Here is a 25,252-nt window from a genome sequence, read left to right as displayed (position 1 = left end):
CACACACACACACACACATCTTCAACCACTTAGTCCAATTAAGGGTTGTGGGGGCTGGAGCCTATCCCAGCAGTCATAGAGCGCGAGGCGGGGTACAACCAGGACAGGATGCAAGTCTGTCACAGGGCCACAAACAGACAAACACATTCACACCCACTCACACACCTACAGACAATATTTAAAGATTCCAATCCACCTAACCCACATGTCTTTGGATGTGGGAGGAAGCCGGAGCACCTGGAGGAAACCCACGCAAACACAGGGGAAAACATGCAAACTCCACACAGAAGGGCCACAGGCGGGAATTGAACCCATGACCTTCTCGCTGTGAGGCAATAGTGCTAACCACTAAGCCACCGTGCGGCAAGCTGTAACAAAAGATTAAAAAAAAAAATTTGTCTTTACTTAAAATTTAGCACTCAAAACGCAGGCAACAGTGTTTCAGGGGGATATAAATGTAAAATGTTACTTTGGCCACAGCCTCCCCTACAATACTCATGCCTGGAGCACTGCAGCATGGGTGTGCTCAGCCTGGAGCACTGCGACTGTGATACTGGGATAAGGTCTCCCCAATGGAACGGAGGACCTCTCATTTTGGGGAAAAACAGTTTTGGTCGGTTGTAGTTAGTCTGTTTTACAACCCAAATTCCAATGAAGTGTATATGGAATCACACTTGTTCCAAATAGACACAACGTCCATGATTTCCAAAAACAATTTGAAATGTGGACTCATCAAACCAAAGCACAGTTTTCCACTTTGTGTCTGTCCATTTCAAATGAGCTCGGGTCCAGCATTTCTGGATGTTGTTGACATATGGCTTTCACTTTGCATGGTAGAGTTTTAACTTCCACTTATAGATGTAGCAACGAACTGTGTTAACTGACAGTGGTTTTCTAATGTGTTCCTGGGCCCACGCAGTAAGATCCTTTACACAATGATGTCAGTTTTTAATGCAGTGCCACCTGAGGGATCGAAGGTCACAAGCATTCAATGCTGGTTTTCGGCCTTGCCGTTTATTTGTGGAAAGGTCTCCAGATTCTCTGAATCTTCTGATTATACTATGGCTGTAGATGATGGAATCCCTAAATTCCTTCCAACTGAACATTGAGAAATATTGTTCTTAAACTGTTGGACTATTTTTTCACGCAACTGTTCACAAAGTGGTGATCCTCACCCAATCTTTTCTTGTGAAGGGCTGAGCCTTTTGGGGATGCTCCTTTTATACTCAATCATGACACTGACCTGTTTCCAATTAACCGTTCACCTGGCGAATGTTCCAAACAGGTGTTCTTTGAGCATTCATCAACTTTCCCAGTCTTTGTTGCCACTGTTCCAACTTTTTTGAAACATGTTGCAGGCATCCATTTCAAAATGAGCAATATTTGCACAAAAACAAAAAGTCTTATCAGTCTGAACATTAAATATCTTGTCTTTGTGGTGTATTCACTGAATATAGGTTGAAGAGGATTTGCAGATCATTGTATTCTGTTTTTATTTACATTTCACACAACATCCCAGCTTCATTGGAATTGAGGTTGTACAACGTTTGGAAAGAGGTGAAGTTATTAATTGCACAATGATCCATCTTTCCACCTTTACTCAGGAGAGCCACATCATATCCCACAACACACACAGACACAGAGCGGAGGATATTATCATTACGATTATTATTTTCATGAGGGACACTAACTTTACTTTAGGAACCAGAGAAGAGGGAGATATTAATGTTCCAGTCCACGGCGGAGATCTGTGTCGTTGGCTGCCCAACAAAAAAAGGCATGTTAATGACGAATGAATAAAAACTGTCTCTGTGAAGTGGTGGACGATTCTCACAGAAAAAGAGTCCCGTTTAGAGACTTTAATCAGCAGAAAAGGCAGAAATGGCATTGATACAGGTTGATGAATAAATTGTGGATGCGCTGCTTCTAATCAGAACCAGTGGCTCCACAACCAACATAGACAAATTATTATTTTCCCGTTACACACCCTCAAAAACAATGTAACAGCCCAACGGCAGTGTAATTTTTTTATTCTAATCCAATTACATTTTTTCCGCGAATATGATTGGTTAATTGTGTGACATAATCAGGCGTATAATATTTGTGGAACAGAACAAAATATTAGACCGTGGCCAGAGATGTATTACTCCACGCCCTGACCGGTGTTCTGATGAGATGTCATTACTGTTGAATGTGATTCCCGTCCCCCGTGCACAAGAGTGCATGTGCAGTACTGTCAGGATGCAGAACTTTCGAGACTCACAATTTGTCAGAACACTGCCTGCACATTCTGCTAGCTGTTAGCTCAGAGTGAGAGAAAGTCGTGTGCCTCCGCCGAAATGGGTGAATTTAAGCTACCGCATGAAAGAGCTGATGTGGATTCTTATACAGAATTAACCGTTCATGTTTGATGGATTTGATGGATTTTCACATTTGACGGATTACACTGACAGCAGTTGGAGAGACAGCTCGCTGCTTCACGGTAAGCCTACCCTCGCAGACCGAAATACCTGCAGAAGAATAAACTGTGCAAACGATGGAATTGGATTAGAATGGGAATAACCACCTTGTGTCTGATGATGTGTCGGACGTTCATGCTGTTATATATGACTGAGAATATATGTTTTATAAAACTCATTTTTAAAGCTATTTCAACCGTATATCCCAGCATGAATGTCCGACACATCGTCACACACAACAGGGTTATTCCCTAATTATAACAGAGTAACGGACCGTTATGCTGTTATAATGGCGGTGAGAACCCTGCCGTGTGACTGAGGTTTTAGATCGATAGTCACACAACTGCAGCACTCCTTCTCATTCCTTGTGGGTTAATAACAACCAATGACAACAAAATTACTTTCTGATACACCGTGGAATTCGCCTCCAGTGCCATTTCACTCCCTGTAAATCTGACATCTGAGCAGGTGTTTCTAATGACACCAAACACGGGAGTGAGAGGCTCACTAATCGTAAGTCTCTGTTTCAAGATGTCGGCGGATCTTGAAAATTGTCCATTACGTGGATGCCTTGTTTAAAAGTAGCAGTATGATCCCTTCGCAAATATAATAAAATTCTGAATAATTCCAAAATTCCATGCTCTTGGAATGTGAGATCGATTCATTATCAATCAAATGTGAACTGGATTATTGAAATTCCAAAGTTACAGGCTTAGAGAGTGAAACTTAAAAATAACCTCGGGCCCCAGGGTGCCCTGTTCTCATACAGCTGCCAGCCGCTCAGTTCAGACTGGAAGTGTGGGCTCAGGGAGGATGTTAATATTTGAACTATTTCTTGCATTCTGATGCTACGTGCCATGCCAAAAGCAAAGACTGGCTGAGATAAATGTCCAACTATGCGCAAAAAGACAAAGACTAAATCTGCACACACACAGAGACTGAAAAAGTAAATGTTATCTGTCATTTTATAGCTATTTTGCTTATGCATGGATTATTACAGCTCACCAAAAACATGCAGAAAGTTACATTAGGCATTTGTCATGCTTGCTAAGTGCTGCTATTAATTAAATCGTGTCTTTCAGGCTGCAATGCTGAATGTGACCGCGGCCCTCCCTGCCTTAATTCCAGTTTCTGAGGTTTGCCTTGTAAAGGGATTCTCAAACACAGTACACTCCCTTTCCTTACACACAGCGATGACGCTCCAGAACATCCCATTCCTGATGAGGACAAGCCTAATTTATAACAACATAAACCAAACAGCAGATTTTCACTATAGTGAAAATATACTGTGACAACAAAATTGCAGGCTTGGAACTACACGGAAAACTTCCCAAAAGTCCTAGTGTCCACTAGTCCCAGTCCTAGCATTAAGGAGAGCATGGTGAAGTTGGTTTTACATTTATGGTTGGCTATATGTGCACTAAAGTAGGTAAGTAATGTTACAAAAGTGTGACAATTAAAAAAAAAAAAACATTTAATCAGGGTGAATTACCATTATTTGTTGATTTTCAATTCAACAGCTTTATAGACAACAGTACAATTAAAGGTGATTAATGGTGCATGGCAACAGAATCATGTTTTATTTTTGTAAATGAATAAATTGGATCTGGTTTGTTAGCTATTTGAAAGTATTACATGTATTTGTGAACTTTAAAATCATTTGGGGCTGTATATATAGACTACCATCAAATAATATAAACGGTTAGGACCAGTGGACCTTAGAACCAGTGGACCCTAGTATGAGTGGACCCTCCCCAAAGTACACAGTTCGAGGCTCCTCACAGCCATGCTTGGCCAAAATACAGGACTGTAAGACAGGTAAGATCAAAGTTATTCATCAAAGCACCTCATTTGACCTGAACATAATCTAATCACTTGACTGGGAAATTGTTGCCTGGGTCAACAGGAAGCCCCAACTCTCTGAGCTTGCCGCTTCAGTGTTTAGGATGGTGCATGCAGGACTCTCACAACTGGAGTCCCTTTGATTAGGTGCCCGACTGCTAACGAGGGTCTCTTTTATCTCCTGGCCTCTTTCTAATGTACATCACTAAATGCTTCCAGTGGAGGGAAATCCCTTTGTTAAGCACTGCCATCATCAGTGGTGATGAAACTACAAGAGCACAAACATGGAAAAATAGCATTCCGTAGTCTTAATTCAAGGACTTATTTAGCTGTTCGGCAGAACTGTGGCAGCTTTGTGCAAGGCGCCCCCTTCAAACACAGAGGCCTGTGCAATAAACAAAGACTTGATTGAGCAGTGAGCTCAATTTGGCCTTTAAAGCCTAGCGACACAAGGTTTGACCTTCAACCCCAAGGCAACGCCTACAGCACTGGTCCAACACCACCCGAGGTAGACAGAAAAGGTGGGATGGGCAGCCAGTACCTATAAGAACATGACCAAAACTATATTTCCACACATGTACTGTTCACCAGTGTTGGGCATAGCTAACTGTAGCTAAGCAAAAGGTTAGCTTCAATAACTGCTAATCCACTAACTAAAAACTTAATTATGATAATGCCAAAACAATAAACCAGGAAAACAATTTAGCTGAAGCTACCAGTAACTGCTTAGGTTTATATATGAATTCAGCTTTGGCTTGATTATTTTGACTGTAAAGTCTTGGAAAACAGACCAAAAGTACTGAAATTTCAATATATTGTTGCGCACGCATGGAGGTTCCCAAAAACATTTGTGTGCCAGAGTTCATTCATAGTGGAGAAAGTAGTAAATAATTAAGAAATCTTAGCAAATAAAATAAATTTGGAAAATGACTTCAAATAATCTAATTAATGCATTTACTCTGGCTTGACATGCTGCGCCTCCATCTCCTCGAGGTAGCGCTGGTTCCCTTCATGTGATGTGTCAATTACCCCTTTTGGTTTAGTGTAATATGTATGAGTTTAAGGTTTACAAACATTTTGAACTTTATTTTTTAAAGTTAGCTGACTCAAAGTTAGCAGAACTAAATTTGGTGGGAAAGCTAACTAGTCTGCAAATAGTTACAAAGTTAGCTACAAAGCTAATCCTCTAATGACAAAGGTTAGCTAATTAGCTGTTAGCTGAAATGTGCCCACACTGCTAGCCAAAAAAAAAACAAAAAAAAAACACAAAACAAATGTTCTCTTTCCCTGACTACTTAACCTTTTTGCTAATGGAAAGCCAAATGACTTTGTTTGAAGATTGCTCTCTCTCCTGTTGGAAGCTTTTGGGAATAACTTTTCATTTTGACGTTAACTCATTTCACCTCTCCTGGAATGTAAACATCAAAAACCACCAGCCTGTGTACTGAAAGACGTCTTTATGATGTCATGAAACAGCTGAGTTGCTTCATTTGGATGAACCATTAGCATACGGCTAATTACAAAAAAGCTCTTTTCCCACAAAAGTGTGGAACATGTTGTCGGCTTTCCACAAAGACAGACAATGGAATAATTCTCTTCATAAAGATGTTTTCAGCTGGGAACCCTGCTGTTATCATACACACAGTGAGATGATCACTGTTACTAGATGGAAGAAACCCATCATTTTCCACTGGCATCAAAAAACACCAACACGCCTGCAAGACACTTGGAAAAACAAGACTGGCCGGACTCAAACATGCCAAGCTGAGTCCTCCTCGGAATGTTTTCTGAGAGTGTTTTTGGAACCGAGGGTGCATAACTGAGTGGAGCAGGTGACAGGAGAGTGTGCCAAAGACAAGAGAAGCCAGAAAGTGCAGGATTTAAAAATTAAGACACTTACTGTACTCGGGTTCGACTGGGCTCTGGATCTTCCCCAAATGTGAAGAGTCCAACCACTGTGCTATTGTAAGCAATGAGAGGCGAGGGGGAAAGAGCAAGAGATGGGGTGAAGACGAAGCACAGAGGTCAGTGGGGCACAGACGAGGACCAACAGTCAAGGATACACCAAAAAAGAGACAGACAAAGATGAAGAAGAAGGGTCACGTTAGCCAGGCAGGAAAAGAAAAGGCTAAAGATCAAAAGGAGATGATTGGAACTGACAATTACAAAGAAAATTACCAAAAGAGTTGTGTTAATGGAAATACACAGTTTCAGAAATTTTCCCAAGATGGTCAGAAAGGAAATCTATATTCCTTCCATCATTGATTATCAGTTGATTAATGTGACTAATCCGCAATATATCAGAGAACAATCAAACACTATCATAGTGTTTGTATTTTCTTGATAACTGATGTAAATGAAGACATATTCAGTGACTTGGAAACATTCATGTATTCAATCCCTGACTTGTCTTTAAAAAACTGGCTGTAAAAGTGATTATTTCTATTCTATTCTATTCACTATATATATATATATATATATATATATATATATATATATATATATATATATATATATGCAAATTGTTACATGACTTTTTCTCACTGAGACAGCAGTTCCTTTTTTTAGAGTGTATAATCAAATTGTATAATGCTGCCACTATATTAAAGCATTAAAGTTAAATTTGACATGACAGCCACACCGTGACTGTTCTGTGGTGTACTGAAGCAAAACTACAAAACTTGTCACTGTCCAAAAGCTTGTGTAATCTGTACAAGAACCAAGGTTCAAGTTTCAATCTTGAGAACAGGACTCCAGGCTGTTAGCAAATGGTAACATTTTTCGACCATTTTTTGAGGCCATGTGAGGATTTTATTTTTTACAACTACACATGTGCGACATGCAACTCGGCTGACGTTTTTTTTTCCCATGTTGAAAATAAGGGAGGGAGACTATCGCGCTACAGGGGAAACCAACACAAGGTTTTTGCTAGGCCTGTGACATGCGACAATGAGGCATGAAAATATAAAATGTCGCATCGGTTCCAAAAATGGAAACATCTGCTTTCGCATAATTAACATCCGTTCAACAGCTCTCGATGTGGTGACCAGTTTGTTCTCAATTTTGCCTTTTTTTTTTAAATAATGCCAAATATTAATTAACTTGGATACCAATCATTTTGGCACATCTGGAGTGCTTTGACTGATGGCTTTCCCCTCAACACACAATTTTCTGTGGAGTGACTTTGTGTGTTTATGTTGGCGGGAATGTTGGGGTGGGGGGGAGATGATTTGACAGTGTAATAAATGACTGCATATAGTGCATTTCACAGCGCTGCAGTTTTTCCACTTATTTTGTTACAGCCTTATTCCATAATGGATGACATTCACTCTGTTTTCCTCATAATTCTACACACAATACCCCATAATGACAATGTGAGAAAAGTTTTTTTTGTTTTGTTTTTAGATTTTTTCAAATTTAGTAAAAATAAAAACTAAGAAATCACATGCAAATAGTAAGTATTCACAGTCTTTGCCATGAAGCTCAAAACTGAGCTCAGGTGCATCGTGTTTCCATTGATCATCCTTGTGATGTTTGTACAGGTTACTTGGGGTGGACTCCAATTAATTAATTAAATGAATTTACTCTATTCTGGAATAAGGCGTTTAACATAACAAAATGTGGAAAACGTGAATCGTTGTGAATACTTTTCCGATGCATTGTATATACTCAAATTCAAAATTCAAATTTATTAATTTATATAGCGCCAATTCACGACAAAATCGTCTCAAGGCGCTTCACAACATAAAAAACAATAAAAAATTGAAAACACAATAAAAACAACCATAAAAGAAAGACACCAGTAAAAGAATAGAAGATTAAAAACACATCATAACACTAATGATAAAACAGGGAAAATAAATGAGTCTTTAAACGTGATTTAAAGGTCTCCACAGTGTCCGACTGCCGAATGTGTGCCGGCAGATCGTTCCACAGAGCTGGGGCACGATAGGAAAAAGCTCTGTGACCGGCAGACTTTTTATTCACCCTGGGAACACACAGAAGTCCTGCACCCTGAGAACGCAGGGCCCGAGCTGGTACATAGGGGCTTATCAAGTCAGCCAGATAGGGAGGTGCAAGTCCATGAACAATTTTATAAACTAAAATCAGTACTTTAAAATCCGATCTTGCAGAAACAGGAAGCCAGTGCAGGGACGCCAAGATTGGCGTAATGTGGTCAAACTTTCTGCTCCATGTCAAAAGTCTGGCAGCAGCATTCTGAACCAATTGAAGACCCCTGATCCTGGACTGCGGTAAGCCAGAGAATAGAGCATTACAGTAGTCCAATCTAGAAGAGACAAACGCATGAATCAAAGTCTCAGCATCAGCCATAGACAGAATAGGACGAATCCTCGCTATATTTCGCAAATGGAAGAAGGCAGTCCTTGTAATGTCTCTAATGTGGAGATCAAAGGACAACGCAGGATCAAAAATTACTCCAAGGTTCCTCACTTTATCCGTATGATGTATAACACACAGACCTAAGCTAAATGCTAGCTGCCAGATGCTACTCACCAGACACTTTATTGCGTACATCTTGCTAGTACTGGGTTGGACCTCCTTTTGCCTTCAGATCTGCCTTAATTCTTCGTGGCATAGATTCAACAAGGTGTTTGAAACATTCCTCAGAGATGTTGGTCCATACTGACGTGAGAGCATCACAATCGCCCATTCAACTAGTCTGCCCATTCTCGCTTATTTTTGTCCACACAACTGCCACTCACTGGATATCTTCTCTTTTTTGGACCATTCTCTGTAACCCCTAGACATGGTTGTTCATGAAAATCCCAGCAGATGAGCAGTTTCTGAAATCCTCAGACCAGCCTGTCTGTGCACCAACAGCTATGCCATGTTCAAAGTCACTTAGAGCCCCTTTCTTCCCCATACTGATGTGATGTTTGAACCTCAGCAAGTCATCTTCACCACGTCTAGGTGCCTAAATGCACAGAGTTGCTGCCGTGTGATTGGCTGACTAGTTATTTGTGTTAACAAGCAATTGAACAGGTGTACCCAATGAAGTGGGCAGTGAGTATATGTGTTAGTGCTAAAATGGACGATCAAGCTGCCCCAAGTGTCCTCTGTTTCTGCCCAAAGTATGTCGCCATGCTGGCATAAGCTCAATCAATGCCTCATGTGTCAGGCAAAAGAAAAGCTCATGAATTACCAAAATGGTTGAATAATCTTCTTCGACTACTCAACAAACTGCTTTGACTGTAAAGATTATGTTTGCACTTCTGTTTGTTGGTTTGCTTGTTTGACTGTTAAGAGAACAGCAAAAATATTGTTCAACAGTGCTGCTAATCATCCCAACCAGCCGCATCCTTGCTATAGGTCATCGTACTGAACAGGAAAAAGGACGCTGGCAGCCGGTGGTTTGGTGACTAACGTGTTCCAACGGTGTCTTTCTGGAAACACTTGGAAAAGTCCGCTTGCATGACAGTGTCAAACAGAAAGGGTCAAAGAGCGTCTCATTTTTAGTCCAAAAGTACACAGAGGATATCCTACGAACTAAACACACACTTCCACGCACTCCTCTTCACATCTCCTCTGTCTGGCACATCGATCCTTTTCATCGGCACAGGGAGGTGCCGCTTCCTGTTTTCCCTCCTAAATGGAAAGAACTGAGCAGCATTCGGACCGTTTCTTACCCAAAGTTAAACCCTCTGCGCTGGCAGAGGCAACAATGATCACGCTCTGTCTTGTGGTGACTCATTCATTCTTTCACTCCTTTGGCGCTCTGAAATGTCAACCGATGAGGCCTCTCACTTGATGTGATGGGCATTTACAAAACTTTTCTTTATTCATCCTCTATGTAGCCATTTCTTTTAAATTGTTTTGAAAAGCACTCTAGTTTATTTTGTTGCTTTGGACCAGCACGGCGTTGGTAAGATAGATGGTCGCTGTCCGATCCAGATCCTGCAGGACTCCACTCCATAAATTCGGCAGAAGGCAGTAAACAACAGCTCCTTTATAATCAGGCCGCTGCGCTGCATCCAGCTGTTTTACAGCTGCACACAGAGAGAACATACGGCTCCCGATTGATTGCAACTGTACGTGTGGCACGTCATTCAGAGTGCTCGAAAACTTGCCACATATGCTCAATCTTAGATTGCTTGTCAATTAAAGAGAGTCTAAATTCTGTTCGGGGAAACGCTGATAAAAGTTACAGAGCTGAACGGTGCAGATGGGGCACATTTACCGGCTGGTGAAGACTGACATGGAAAACTTATGCTACCCTGAGGTCTCCATCATTAATGGTGACGAAAACTAATGCCACCAACATGGCAGTCATGCAAAAGGCTGCTGATAATTTGTAATGCTTGTCAAAGTTAAAGCTACAATGAGTAGGATCTGATGTGATCTAGTGGTGGGGGTGCACATTCCACTATGTCATCGCCCAATTTCGATCTTGTTTCCCTTCCCTTCCCTTCCATTTTCACTTCTTTGGACACGGGGATTCATACTCCCTTGCCTTCTCTTGTGATAAGCAATATACTGGTGCATCTCCAAAAAAAATTAGACTATCATCAAAAAGTTCTATATTTTTTGTCAGTTATTTCAAAAAGTTAGTTTTGTCTATTCTAGACTCATAAATTAAATGCTTCAATTTTTTTAAATTTAGATTTTTATAATTGCATCCTACAACTCAAAAAATAGAAAAAAAACACACCTCAAAATATCAGAATATTTCATGTTTGTGTAACTTAGTACTGTATGTATGCAGTATATATCACCTTGAATCAGACAGACTGGTTGAGGACACAAATCCACAAGCATGGGGAAGACTTCTGACTTGGATCCATGATGTGATGCTCCCAGACCTGACCCGACCTTGCTCAAGAATCATTACAGCGTCTATACACATTTTTGTCACTAAGGCAGATGAGACTGGAGATGACTGGACTTTTTATCTGACTCTGTATTTGGACAAAAGTCTTGCAGGATGAAGAGCAGGTCTCTGCAGCATTGATCACTAGTCTTCCGGTGCACGCAAGGAGAGGTCACGGGCGACCTAATGCTGGAAGACGCGATGTCGATGACCATGGCAGCTGTTCACAATATTTCACATCATGTCCAGTACATGCCCAAACAAACAGCTGACAGATGAGGCTGCTTTTGTGCGTCCAAACTGCTGACCAAAAAAATAATTAAATAAATAAATAATGCATTTGCACCAACATGAAGTCTAGTCCTTGGAATACAGTGGTCCCTCGCTATAACGCGGTTCACCTTTCGCGGCCTCGCAGTTTCACGGATTTTTTTAGTCCAATTTTGCATGCTTTTTTTTTTTTTAACAGCGCATTGTGTTCTGCGTCCTCATCAAGCAGGCTGGTCGCGGCACCGGTCGACATCACCGCGAAGGGAGAGCACATGCACTGTGTTCTGCGTGTCTGTTTATAAGAATCTTCTCGCCCAGAAGAAAAAAGAGCGCCAACAACTACCCATAACTGTGTTCTTCACTCAGAAAAAAACACCTGCACCGATGTGTCACTCAGTGGAAAAAGACGCGACAGCGGAGCGGCACCAGGACGAAGAGGCGTGATCAGAAGGAACGGTGAAATATTGGTCAGTCGTTATTAATAATTTCTTATGTGTCCAACCTCGTAGGTTGATCGTTAAAATGAAATTCGTTAGTTCTAAAAGCCATCATAACTATTTATAGGAAAACGTTCTATTTTTATTTCTCAAACAAATGTTTGGGCCTGAAAACAGGTTTTGATCTTTGATTTCATTCTATAATACTGGACTTATTTTCTACTAAGGTTGAACTTTGAGTGTTTACACAGGAGAGAAAAGTGAGAAAATGTTAATGCCTGTTTGAGAAAAGTGTATAAAGTGTGTAGTGAGGGGTTTTACAGCCTTTAAATGTCTATAATAATTGTAAAAAATAACACTGACTACTTTGTGGATTTCACCTATTGAGGATTATTTTTAGAACATAACTCCCGCGATAAACCAAGGACCACTGTATAATACAAAAGAAGCTGTGTAACCCTATGGACAGATTAGCTATAAATGAGTGCGACAAGCAGTAGGCGTTTATCGTTTGATGGGTGTTCCCACGGTGTGGCCAGCTCATAGATACTTGGCGTTACTGTGCACAATGTTTAATTATAAATTATAAAGGACGCAAAATCCTGACACTGTCACTACAGGTTTTTCCTCCATGCCAAATTTCTCTTGGTTTGTTTCAGTTCAACATTTTTCACCGTGAAGTTCCTGTATCACAAGTTAGCTTGCTAACATCTCTGAAAGATGTCTTGTAAATCACTTCACAGGTGTTGTCTGATTCCAAAAACAGTGTTTTTAGATTTAGAAAGATCTATTTCTTGCTTAGCTTTGGAAAAAATATGAGAAAGAAAAGCCAGAAATATTAGATTTATACAGAAACACAGCTGTTTCAGAGGGTTTTCTGCCAGAAACACACCGCCTCTTAATGACTACATAATGCCCACTCTGACTGAAAATAAATAGCAGCTTGTCACGTTGCCGTGTTGCTTGCTGTTGCTCGTAGCTAATCTAAGGGACAGCCTGTCAATGTCCGCGCTTTGCGCTCGCTCCAGCCCGTCACAAAAGTGATATATGTTTTTATGTATTTCCACGTGAGGACAGCAGGCAGACACACACCTCATGCAGGACAGTTGTAAGGTCATGTCATTCAAAACACGGTACGTGTTCCCCAGCTGTGGCGTCCAGGACCAAAGAGGGTTTTTAAGGGTAAAAATCACCAATAAATTTAATAGAGTTACACATTATTATCCCCTCATATTTTTTGTTATTTTTATGATGAAAAAAACTCCCATCAGTAACCAACCAACCAACTTTTTTCTTGTATAGCGCCAAATCACAACAAACAGCTGCCCCAAGGCGCTCCACATTGCAAGGCAAGGCCATACAATAATTATGAAACACAGTCTACGTCTAAAGCAACATAACCAAGGGATGGTCCAGGGTCACCCGATCCAGCCCTAACTATAAGCCTTAGCGAAAGGAAAGTTTTAAGCCTAATCTTAAAAGTAGAGAGGGTATCTGTCTCCCTGATCTGAATTGGGAGCTGGTTCCACAGGAGAGGAGCCTGAAGCTGAAGGCTCTGCCTCCCATTCTACTCTTACAAACCTAGGAACTACAAGTAAGCCGCAGTCTGACAGCGAGCGCTCTAATGGGGTAATATGGTACTACGAGGTCCCTAAGATAAGATGGGACCTGATTATTCAAAACCTTATAAGTAAGAAGAAGAATTTTAAATTCTATTCTAGCATTAACAGGAAGCCAATGAAGGGAGGCCAACACGGGTGAGCTATGCTCTCTCCTGCTAGTCCCCGTCAGTACTCTAGCTGCAGCATTCTGAACCAACTGAAGGCTTTTAGGGAACTTTTAGGACAACCTGATAATTAATGAATTACAATAGTCCAGCCTAGAGGAAATAAATGCATGAATTAGTTTTTCAGCATCACTCTGAGACAAGACCTTTCTGATTTTAGAAATATTGCGTAAATGCAAAAGGCAGTCCTACATATTTGTTTAATATGCGCTTTGAATGACATATCCTGATCAAAAATAACTCCAAGATTTCTCACAGTAATTACTAGAGATCAGGGAAATGCCATCCAGAGTAACGATCTGGTTAGACACCATGCTTCTAAGATTTGTGGGGCCAAGTACAATAACTTCAGTTTTATCTGAGTTTAAAAGCAGGAAATTAGAGGTCATCCATGTCTTTATGTCTGTAAGACAATCTTGCAGTTTAGCTAATTGGTGCGTATCCTCTGGCTTCATGGATAGATAAAGCTGGGTATCATCTGCGTAACAATGAAATTTAAGCATACCGTCTAATAATACTGCCCAAGGGAAGCATGTATAAAGTGAATAAAATTGGTCCTAGCACAGAACCTGTGGAACTCCATAATTAAACTTTAGTCCTGTGAAGAAGATTCCCCATTTACATGAACAAACTGTAATCTATTAGACAAATATGATTCAAACCACCGCAGCGCAATGCCTTTAATACCTATGACATGCTCTAATCTCTGTAATAAAAATTTTATGGTCAACAGTATCAAAAGCAGCACTGAGGTCCAACAGAACAAGCACAGAGATAAGTCCACTGTCCGAAGCCATAAGAAGATAATTTGTAACCTTCACTAATGCTGTTTCTGTACTATGATGAATTCTAAAACTGACTGAAACTCTTCAAATAGACCATTCCTCTGCAGGTGATCAGTTAGCTGTTTTACAACTACCCTCTCAAGAATCTTTGAGAGAAAAGGAAGGTTGGAGATTGGCCTATAATTAGCTAAGATAGCTGGGTCAAGTGATGGCTTTTTAAGTAATGGTTTAATTACTGCCACCTTAAAGGCCTGTGGTACATAACCAACTAACAAAGATAGATTGATCATATTTAAGATGAAGCATTAAATAATGGTAGGACTTCCTTGAGCAGCCTGGCAGGAATGGGGTCTAATAAGCATGTTGATGGTTTGGATGAAGTAACTAATGAAAATAACTCAGACAGAACAATCGGAGAGAAAGAGTCTAAACCAAATACCCGCATCACTGAAAGCAGCCAAAGATAACGATACATCTTTGGGATGGTTATGAGTAATTTTTTCTCTAATAGTCAAAATTTTGTAGCAAAGAAAGTCATGAAGTCATTACTAGTTAAGTTAATGGAATACTCAGCTCAATAGAGCTCTGACTCTTTGTCAGCCTGGCTACAGTGCTGAAAAGAACCTGGGGTTGTTCTTATTTTCTTCAATTAGTGATGAGTAGAAAGATGTCCTAGCTTCACGAAGGGCTTTCTTATAGAGCAACAAACTCTTTTTCCAGGCTAAGTGAAGATCTTCTAAATTAGTGAGACGCCATTTCCTCTCCAACTTACGGGTTATCAGCTTTAAGCTACGAGTTTGTGAGTTATACCACGGAGTCAGACACTTCTGATTTAAAGCTCTCTTTTTCAGAGGAGCTACAGCATCCAAAGTTGTCTTCAATGAGGATGTAAAACTATTGACAAGATACTCTAACTCCCTTACAGAGTTTAGGTAGCTACTCTGCTCTGTGTTGGTATATGACATTAGAGAACATAAAGAAGGAATCATATCCTTAAACCTAGTTACAGCGCTTTCTGAAAGACTTCTAGTGTAATGAAACTTATTCCCCACTGCAGGGTAGTCCATCAGGGTAAATGTAAATGTTATTAAAAAATGATCAGACAAAAGGGAGTTTTCAGGGAATACTGTTAAGTCTTCTATTTCCATACATAAGTCAGAACAAGATCTAAAATATGATTAAAGTGGTGGGTGGACCTCATTTACTTTTGAGCAAAGCCGATAGAGTCTAATAATAGATTAATGCAGTGTTGAGGCTGTCATTCTCAGCATCTGTGTGGATGTTAAAATCGCCCACTATAATTATCTTATCTGAGCTAAGCACTAAGTCAGACAAAAGGTCTGAAATTCACAGAGAAACTCACAGTAACGACCAGGTGGACGATAGATAATAACAAATAAACTGGTTTTTGGGACTTCCAATTTGGATGGACAAGACTAAGAGACAAGCTTTCAAATGAATTAAAGCTCTGTCTAGGTTTTTGATTAATTAATAAGCTGGAATGGAAGATTGCTGCTAATCCTCCGCCCCGGCCCGTGCTACGAGCATTCTGACAGTTAGTGTGACTCGGGGGTGTTGACTCATTTAAACTACCATATTCATCCTGCTGTAACCAAGTTTCTGTTAGGCAGGAATAATCAATACGTTGATCAATTATTATATCATTTACCAACAGGGACTTAGAAGAAAGAGACCTAATGTTTAATAGACCACATTTTAACTCACATTTAGTAAGCCATCGATCAGCTGGAAGCTTTAACCAAATAAACTCTGAGATGTGGGCAAACCACATGACAATCACCTGCTCAGCCACTAATCACACATTCTAATTTAATGCTTATTTTCATACACAGCAAACTATTTTCCCCGCTCATCTTTAAGGTTCTTCCTTCCTGCTGCTGCTGCACAGACAATCAGAAAAAATTAGTCGATCCTGACAATTCCCTGAGTAAATAATCATTTAGGAGCAGCACACGATCTCTTTCCTTGACATCTTCAACAATCTATTTCCTTATAAGGACCAGCAGAATATTCTCCAGGCACCAGATTTGTTTTTGGTAAACACATCATGAGGTAGCAAGGCTGAAGTCAGTGACAAGGACTCTCGTCTCTCGGAGCAACGACAGCGTTGTGCATAGACACACCAAAAATCAACCGCAAATGCAGGGTGAAGTCTTTCACACAAACGCATCTGACAAAAGCTAAAGAAGACGTGACACGGTCCTTTCCAGGCAGAGGACCTGTCTTTTGTCGAGTCTTGCTCCAGCAGTTCCCCCAGTTTTTCTCTCAACCCTTCCTGAAATGATGTGACCAAGAACACAAACTGCACATTTCTTGTTACTGTTGTGTAATTACTGCGGCAGAGTTATGACATTTGAAACTTGACATTTGTTAAAAATGTTGAGTTGGCAAGTTTAATTTTCAAATTAATGTACATTTGTTTTCATCTTCATGGTTTGTTGGTCCATTTTACCCAAAAACAAGGTTTTTTTTTTTTTTTACATGATAGCAACCCTGAAAGGAAGGTAGAGTTTTCCAAGTGTTTCTTATGACTGATGTGTGCACTTGCTGGTGACCAAGTGGTTAATGTGCTTGGTTTCAGTGTTGAAGGTTCTCGGTTCAAAACCCACCCCTGGCAACCCCGAGTGCAAACAAGGGAGCAGCCGAAGGGACTTAATGTACTTTCACTTATGACCGTGTTTCCACAAACATTTTTTCTTGCTTTCTCATCTTCATCACCAAACAGAGGTATTTGGTGATGAAGATACCTTTAAAGAAGGACAAAGTACCACATCCTTGGGTTCTGGTGCTTCATGTCTTACTTTCCTCATTTTCAGACTGAGATGCTAACTGTTGATCTAAGGCACTGACAAATTGTTTTGGTACTAGATTTTTCAGAAGATTCTTGGGGACCACTGAATGATATGCCGAAGGTATGATTACTTCAGAAGATGAAGATGAGGTGTACCATTTACATTGTGAGGGAACATCAGCTACAACATCCTGGTCATGTGGTGTGCTTCTCAAAAAACAATCCAGCATGCAGGTACCTCAGTGTTTGAGGACCTCAGCAACTGGAAGGGGTCAGGCCCAAGACCGTGGCCATGCTGCATATGACTGCAGCAGACAGACAGTTACTTTAAAGAAGTGGGAGATGAACCAGTTGCCTGTCTGAATGATTGCAATCCAGGACTAAGGTGGTTCCATAGTGTGGTTCCATTTGGAACAAGTATGGTTCCATTTCAGACAAGTGTGGTTCCATTTGGTGAGGCACTGCACCTAAGGATGCTCCCAGACCTGACCTGCTCTTCCATTTTTCACATTCAAAATCTGTACCATAATATTTTTTTCCTGAATAATTTCTCTAATCAGACACACAGAAACTGTGCTCCTGCTCATTTATTATTCCAACATAAACTTCTTTTATTAACATTTATCCACTCTGTGATGGCTTTACGGCTCCAGGGCTGCACCACTTTCTGCTTTGAGTATCACAGGTTTTACTCCACTGTTATAGGGCACAGATGGAAGTTCTTATCTCAGCCTGACTGGTGTGTTGTCGTGTGACCACCTTGAGGTTCCCCTGGCAGTGTAACAACAAATCTCACCCAAAATAACTGCAGCTGCCTGCGCTCGTTCCTCTGCTGTGTAACTATCCGAGAGGCCTGAAACCACACAAGCAAAGACATACACACGCCAAACGTTGAAGAAAAAGGCAGAAATCCTGAGTGGGTGGCTGGGCTCCAGCCTGTCCACTGCTCATCTGAGCAGCTCATCTACACCCCGGCCAAAACTGTCAAATGACAGACAAGGTACATTACCCTGATGTATTGTCCTCCTTGTGCTGCAACATCTGTTCTCCTCCAGACATAATGGATGACTCTGTGCCTGAATTGTGTTGTTTCAGCAGGTGCCACTGGAAATTGATTTGATTAAGAGAATACCAGCTGAGACCACACATGGATGTTGTGACCTGTATGTAAGAAGGTCAGTACTTGAATCGCATTTGATGACAGCCAGCCAAAACCTTTACACAACAGCCCTGAAGTTTCAATGTATAACACATCTCTAAATACAAAGGCAATGTTTATCTCCCAGCTCACCTTTGAATCCCATATAAAACACATTTGTAAAACCTCATTTTTCACCTTCGTAAGATAGCTAAACTAACGCTCTCCCTTTCCGATTCCAAAAAGCTCATCCACGTCTTTGTCTCCTCCAGGCTGGATGCCTGCAACGCACTTCTCATTGGGATTCCTGGCAAGAATATACAAAGACTTCAGTATGTCCAGAACAGTGCCACCAGGGTCCTGATAAGAGTGTGTAAGAATGAATACATCACTCCCATCCTCCGCTCACTTCACTGGCTTACCATTTCTGCCCAGATCACATACAAAATTTCATTGCTTACTTTTCAATGTTTATACGGTAAAACCCCATCATACCTCACAGAACTCCTCATCCCTCACTGTCCTGCATGTTCTCTTCACTCCTCCAACACTCACCTTCTTCTCACTCCCAAGACTCAATCACGCACCACAGGAGACCATGTGTTCTTCTGCGCAGACCCTCAACTGTGGAATGCCCTGCCTCCTCATCTGAGGGCTCCACAGACCGTGGAATAGGGCTGTGCAATTAACCGAATTTCGATCGCGATATCGATATTTGTATCAAACGATCTCCAAACTCGTATAATCGAGTGAAACGATTTAAGGGCCTTTCATCAGGCCAATCCGTCAACGTGTCCCAAGACGCATGACGTCAGACGCGTCGCTTCGGACGCGGCAAGGGGGCGGGATTGCTACGTCACACTCTGGCTGTTTCCACAACCTGAAAAAGGTTCAGCGATCGCCTTCTTGAATTTACGTCGCCTGAACCACAAAAAAGCTTTAAAAAAACAGCAGAAGAACGATTCTCCCATCACCCTGCTGGGAGAAGCTTTTTTTCAGCTACTTTTCGGAGTGACGCCAACCGAGGTAGGACTGACGACTTGGTGGGATATCGATCGAACCGCGACAGCGAGCCAATCCGCACGGAGAAGCCGGCCTTCAGGCATCATTCCTGGGCAGAGCGAGGCAGGCAGCCGGGGTGATGGAGCAAACCCACTCAGTCCGAAATCTCCCACTTTTTGGATATATGCGAAGTCCCAGTTTGCCCAACGAAGTTTAGTTCTGCAGCTTTATCAAGGTGAGAATAATGTAAAAATAAAACATGACATTTACTGAACTGCTGTGAAAGTTTAATGATCGGCTAACGTTAGCTTAGCCTTTTAGCACAGTTGATCTGAGTGAACGCTTTAATTTGTAAATGGTTCAGTCTTTTTTATTTTTTACCAAATAAAGCTACAGCTTTTTTCAGACACCACAAAAGCTTAACTTTAAATAACTTATTTTTTTCAGGCGTTTTTTTCCATCATTTTTCCCCGTTTTTTTTTTTCCCTTTTTTTATATATATAAACTGTTTAGTGTTTCTTTATATTTAAAGAAATATTTTTATTTGTCCTAGTCAGGAACATTTGCAGTGCAGACAACCAAACTTCCATTGATGAGCTGAACACAATGTCCAGTTGAAAGAAAACATCTCTGCTCTTCAAATAAGTGTCTTCAGCAACACCACCAGAGTTCAAAGCTGCAGAAGAGACCTTCATCTGGTCCCGAGAATTCAGCATAACATCACCTGCTTCTAAATAAAAGGCTCTTTCAACAGCAACTATTTTATTATTTTTAAAAAAAAGCTGTTTCATTTTATATTTTAACAATAAATGAACGGATAAATTTCTCCAAAAGGAGATAAGGAGACGTGGTCAAGGAAATGATGACAAAAACACAAACTAATGAACATAAATTGAACCAAAAACAATGCAGCCGCACTACGTCCTAGTAGCACAAGTCAGGGAGATGCCCAAAGACACTGACCAACTGGTCACGCTCGAGGTTTCACGCTCGTCAGCACACTTCCTGAGGTACGTTAGATTTTGTGACTAACAGTTATACAGTCAGTAAATGTGGTGTCCCTCACACCTTATTGTATTGAGCTGTTTGTTAGTCATGTATCAGCTTCCACTGCAGTGGAGTTTTGTGAACTGATTGTTCCATGCCTGCAGGTTGGGAAGCTGATCAGTAATCAAGCCAGGAAGTGTTTGCTGTTTGTACACCTTTAAGTGTTCTGTGTGTAGAGTGTGGACTCACATAATGGTTCCTTCTTTCACAGACTCGGTTGTTGCGGCCACCTGGGGGGTGTCAGCGGGGTCCTTGGGTCCGAAACAGCTTCTGGCTCCGGACCGTTAGCGCTGCTGGGAGCGCACCACGCCAGGCCGCACCTTTTTGTTATTATATTATCACTGTTATGTATTAAATTCAGTTAGCCTTTGAACCGTGCTCTGCTTATTTCATACTGGGTCCTTCAAACGCTGGTCGGTTCTCCGAGCTGCGTCCGACACATAACAGTAGTCTCTGGCCAAACATCACGGACCCAGCGGTAGCAGAGACGGTAACGCGCCGGGAAGGCGGCAGCAGACGTTCAGTGGTTATCCGGATCAGTTGCGGGGCTCTCCGCCCGGAAGGTGCGTGTTTGAGACCCATTACTGGATACTGATTTGTGCTCTCTTGCAGCCGTGTTCCTGTGTTTGTGCCTTATCCGTGGGTCGTGGTGGAGTGTGACTGGCGACGGCTTCGCGTCACACTCCGACCGGATAAGAGGTTTAAACGGGAGCTGCAAGAGTGCGTTTGTAATGGGTTCACGCGCACGGCGGAGCTCTGTTAGCACGGGTCGCTGGGCTTCCTGTGTTACAGTCGTAGCCCCGTTTCCCCGGACAAAGGTAACTACTGCGTCTGTTGTATCAGCTCCGGCGTTATTTAGTTGAGCACATTTTGGTTGTGTGTTGCACTCAGCTGCGCACATAAAAGCAGCTCGTTTGTTTTTTCTGTCGCCAAAGGGGTTTTTTCATTTTTTGCACTCTGGTTCCCCCTTGTGGTGACTGAATCACGTTACCGTCAAGCTCTTGAGTAGGAACAGGTGTGTTCCATTTGGTTGAGCTTGACGGTATAACTCACTGATTTGTTTTGTGTTAGTTCATTTTGTGTGGGTGTTTTTTGAGTTGGTTTTTGTGTGGGATTTTATTTTTTTGTTGTCCACTATTTGTCTGGGGTTGTGACCCTGCAGCCTGTCTGACAAAGAACAAAAAAACAAAAAAAAGGACCCAAACAACAGTGTGTTGGTCTGTTTGTTTTTTCTTTTATTTCTTTTTGTTTCACATCCCCAGGGTTAGATGGAACGGTCCCCTGGGGGGTGATGGGGTGGTACTTGGGTTGTTTTTTCTCTTTGTTTTTTGTTATGCCCTCTCTTCTCCTCTGACTCCAGCCGGGTGTGCCGTAGTGTCGGCATTGCTGGAGGGGTGCAGTTAGGTTGTGCTGGGCGTTTCCCAGGTAGCCTCTGCACCCGGGAGGGGAGGGGGGGGTTTGGGGTATCTTTTTGTTTTCCCCCCCCAGTTTCCGCCCTCAGGGTTTGACTGTGGTGTCCTCTGGGGGGGAAAGGGCGTTGGGTCCATCTAGCCGTGGATGGCCGGGGCTGGGTCCATTGGTCATGAGGGGAGGCGTCTCCTGGGGTTGACGAGTGGTCCTCTGGGAGGCGCTGGTAGTCCCCGTGGGTGACGTTGGATCCCAGAGGGACCTCGGCCGTGGTTATTACTCCTGGAGCTGGCGGGTGGCCCTCTGGGGGGTGTTGGTCCCTACGTGTCGTTTGGGGGGAGGAGGGGGGGTATTTTGGCATTTTTGTTTGTGAGCTCAAGTTTGGGTTTTTCTTTTCTCCCCTTCCCTGGGGTTTGATGGAACGGTCCTCTGGGGGGGGGGGAGGGGGGGTATTTTGGCATTTTTGTTTGTGAGCTCAAGTTTGGGTGGTTTTTCTTTTCTCCCCTTCCCTAGGGTTTGATGGAACGGTCCTCTGGGGGGGGGGGGGGGGGGTTTAGTATTTTTGTTTGTAGGCTTGGGTTTGGGTTGTTTTCCTTTCTCCCCTTCCCTGGGTTTGATGGGACGGTCCCCTGGGGAGGGGGGGGGTGTTTGGTTGTTTTGTTTTGACTAATCACACATGTTTGGATAAAGGCTGACCGCACAGGTGTAAGAACTCCTGGCCACACCTGTGCTAAGAGACTGTCAGAAACAAGGGCAAAGATGCAGCCAGTTCAACCAGTCTGTTGGAGGATGAACGCAGACGCGGTTTCCAGCCATGGTCCCTGGAGGGGGGTGTTTCTCCTGGGCCAGGTGTGTGTGGTCGCCGGGAGGCTTCCCGTGAGGGTGGGGTACTGTTATATGGCTGGGGGGGCCTGGCTGCCGGTTTGTTTCTGTTTTTTGGTTTTCCTCCCAGGTGGCTTGCGTTTGGGACTGAGTGGCTGTGTTGCTGAGGCTGTCAGGACCTCACCCTGATCACCTGCGACTCGTCAGGACTCACAGCTGTGGTGCATCTGGATGGATTGGAACATGTTGGCATTTAAGACTGGAGTGCACAGTGTGTATTTGCCAGAGACTCGACCTTGTGACCAGACGGGTGAGCTCGTCGTCTCGGGAGCCATCTCATCAGCAGCGGATGCTGAGAACGTCCAGGTTTGATGCACAGTCTGTGAAAGAGGAGGGGGTGAGGTTTCACGCTCGTCAGCACACTTCCTGAGGTACGTTAGATTTTGTGACTAACATTTATACAGTCAGTAAATGTGGTGTCCCTCACACCTTATTGTATTGAGCTGTTTGTTAGTCATGTATCAGCTTCCACTGCAGTGGAGTTTTGTGAACTGATTGTTCCATGCCTGCAGGTTGGGAAGCTGATTAGTAATCAAGCCAGGAAGTGTTTGCTGTTTGTACACCTTTAAGTGTTCTGTGTGTAGAGTGTGGACTCACATAATGGTTCCTTCTTTCACAGACTCGGTTGTTGCGGCCACCTGGGGGGTGTCGGCGGGGTCCTTGGGTCCGAAACAGCTTCTGGCTCCGGACCGTTAGCGCTGCTGGGAGCGCACCACGCCAGGCCGCACCTTTTTGTTATTATTATCACTGTTATGTATTAAATTCAGTTAGCCTTTGAACCGTGCTCTGCTTATTTCATACTGGGTCCTTCAAACGCTGGTCGGTTCTCCGAGCTGCGTCCGACACATAACAAATCTTTTAAAAAGGGTCTTAAAACTCTGCTTTTTACCCAGTGGTTTAATTTTTACTTCCCCTATTGTTTTAATTATTTTTTTCTCTCTGTTTTAATCGATCTTTCTTTTTAATTACTGTAGCACTTTGACATTTATTGCAAATGTAAAGTGCATTATAAATTAAATTTATTATTATATACATGTGCAAGAACAGATACTAATATTTTAAGCATTAGCCCCACGGGCCACCAAACCCCATAAATTTGGCGACCAGAGTACGTTTTTGGTGTCCCAATGGCCAACTTATCGAAATACAATTAAGAAAAGGCAATTTTACACATAAGAGGAGGGGCCCAGGGTATATAGGGAGAAGGATGCTGAGGATAGAGTCACCAGGGAGGAGGAGAAGAGGGAGTCCAAATAGGAGATTTATGGACGTGTTGAGGGAGGACATGCAGGTGGTTGGTGTCACAGAAGGAAGACACAGAGGACAGGGTGAGATGGAAACGACTGACCTGCTGTGATGACCCACAACAAGATCAGCCAAAAGAAGAAGAAGATTATTATCACTGTCTTTAAGCCTTTATTATATAGAGAATGAGTGTGGCTCTAAAAAAAAAAAATCTTTGATTCACATTTAGCACTGGGAACAACTTAACCTCTAACCTTTCACAAGGCACCACTCTGATTCTTAGTGGACATGCTGAAGTTTGTTTCTTTGGATTTTAATTCAGTGGCTTACATCCTTTTGCTCTGGGGAAGTCCATAATAAAGTCCGTGGAACTAGAAAGCTCTCACAGATGAGACATGCACTTGATTCTTCTCCCAGAAACCTCTGAGGGGAATCTAATTGAAGAGATCAAGAGGAAAGTTGAAGGGGTCATGGGATGCAACCTTCATATCTCCATCGAAAATTACAGACTGTCAAGAGAAAAAACAATGGACAAAAGAGTCTTAAAATAACCTCATTGCACAAACTGTTCAGACTCCAGATGTGACTCTGAGTACAACTTCAACAAAGAAGGAAAAGGGAATTCCTTAACCCAAAGCAAATAATAACACAACAGGATATCAGGCATAATAGTGGTGAGTGTGGCGGGAAGGAGGGAAGACAGATGTGTGCGTGAACAGCCGGCGACTAAATCAAGACAAAGATGAAGCAAAGGAAGCCAAAATTTCCTCCCCAATGCTGGCATGTTCAGATCTATATATGGAAATAACCTTCATCCTCCAATCACGGCACCGTAATCACAGCGAGCAGAGCGCAAATATCTCAGCACCACTCAGATAAGATATCAAAGAAAACGCAGCTTAATCTCAAACCTCTTTAATTGTCACATTAAAACAACACTGACCTTCATGTGGCTGCAAAAAACTGCGAGGTTTATGGTGTCTGATGCAATAAACCAAAGTAATTGGAAACGTTTATAGGCTAGTGATGCACCGTGGAATGCAAGCACAATAATATGGAATTTTTATTATCCTGTATTAGAAACACAAACTAGCTTTGCATTCACTGCTTTTTATGTTCTTTTTGCACATTTTGATTTGCCAAGAAGATTCGGCGCCAACGTTTACAGCTCTGAAATTCCAGAATTTGAGTTTTAAGTTGAAAGTCAACACTTCAATTTCCAGTAAAATATACTTTTACACAGCTATGCTCCAATAAATTAGTCATTGTCAGTATTAACTAAATATTTCTTTCTGTTTTGTAGACAATTTT

General features: G+C 42.1%; 1 protein-coding gene and 1 long non-coding RNA gene across 2 annotated transcripts in view; one reads left to right on the top strand and one right to left on the bottom strand.

Moving 5' to 3' along the window:
- hspg2 (heparan sulfate proteoglycan 2) overlaps positions 1 to 25,252 on the bottom strand; it is a 294,827-nt gene that overhangs the window by 144,367 nt on the left and 125,208 nt on the right.
- LOC117512847 lies at positions 20,200 to 24,026 on the top strand. The gene is made up of 3 exons (XR_004561392.1): positions 20,200 to 20,210; positions 21,808 to 21,811; positions 23,887 to 24,026. It is a non-coding gene; the product is annotated as an uncharacterized LOC117512847 (long non-coding RNA).

The sequence above is a fragment of the Thalassophryne amazonica genome, chromosome 6 (genome assembly GCF_902500255.1).
Source record: "Thalassophryne amazonica chromosome 6, fThaAma1.1, whole genome shotgun sequence".
Lineage (NCBI taxonomy): Eukaryota > Metazoa > Chordata > Actinopteri > Batrachoidiformes > Batrachoididae > Thalassophryne > Thalassophryne amazonica.
This window is presented reverse-complemented; position numbering and strand designations above follow the sequence as displayed.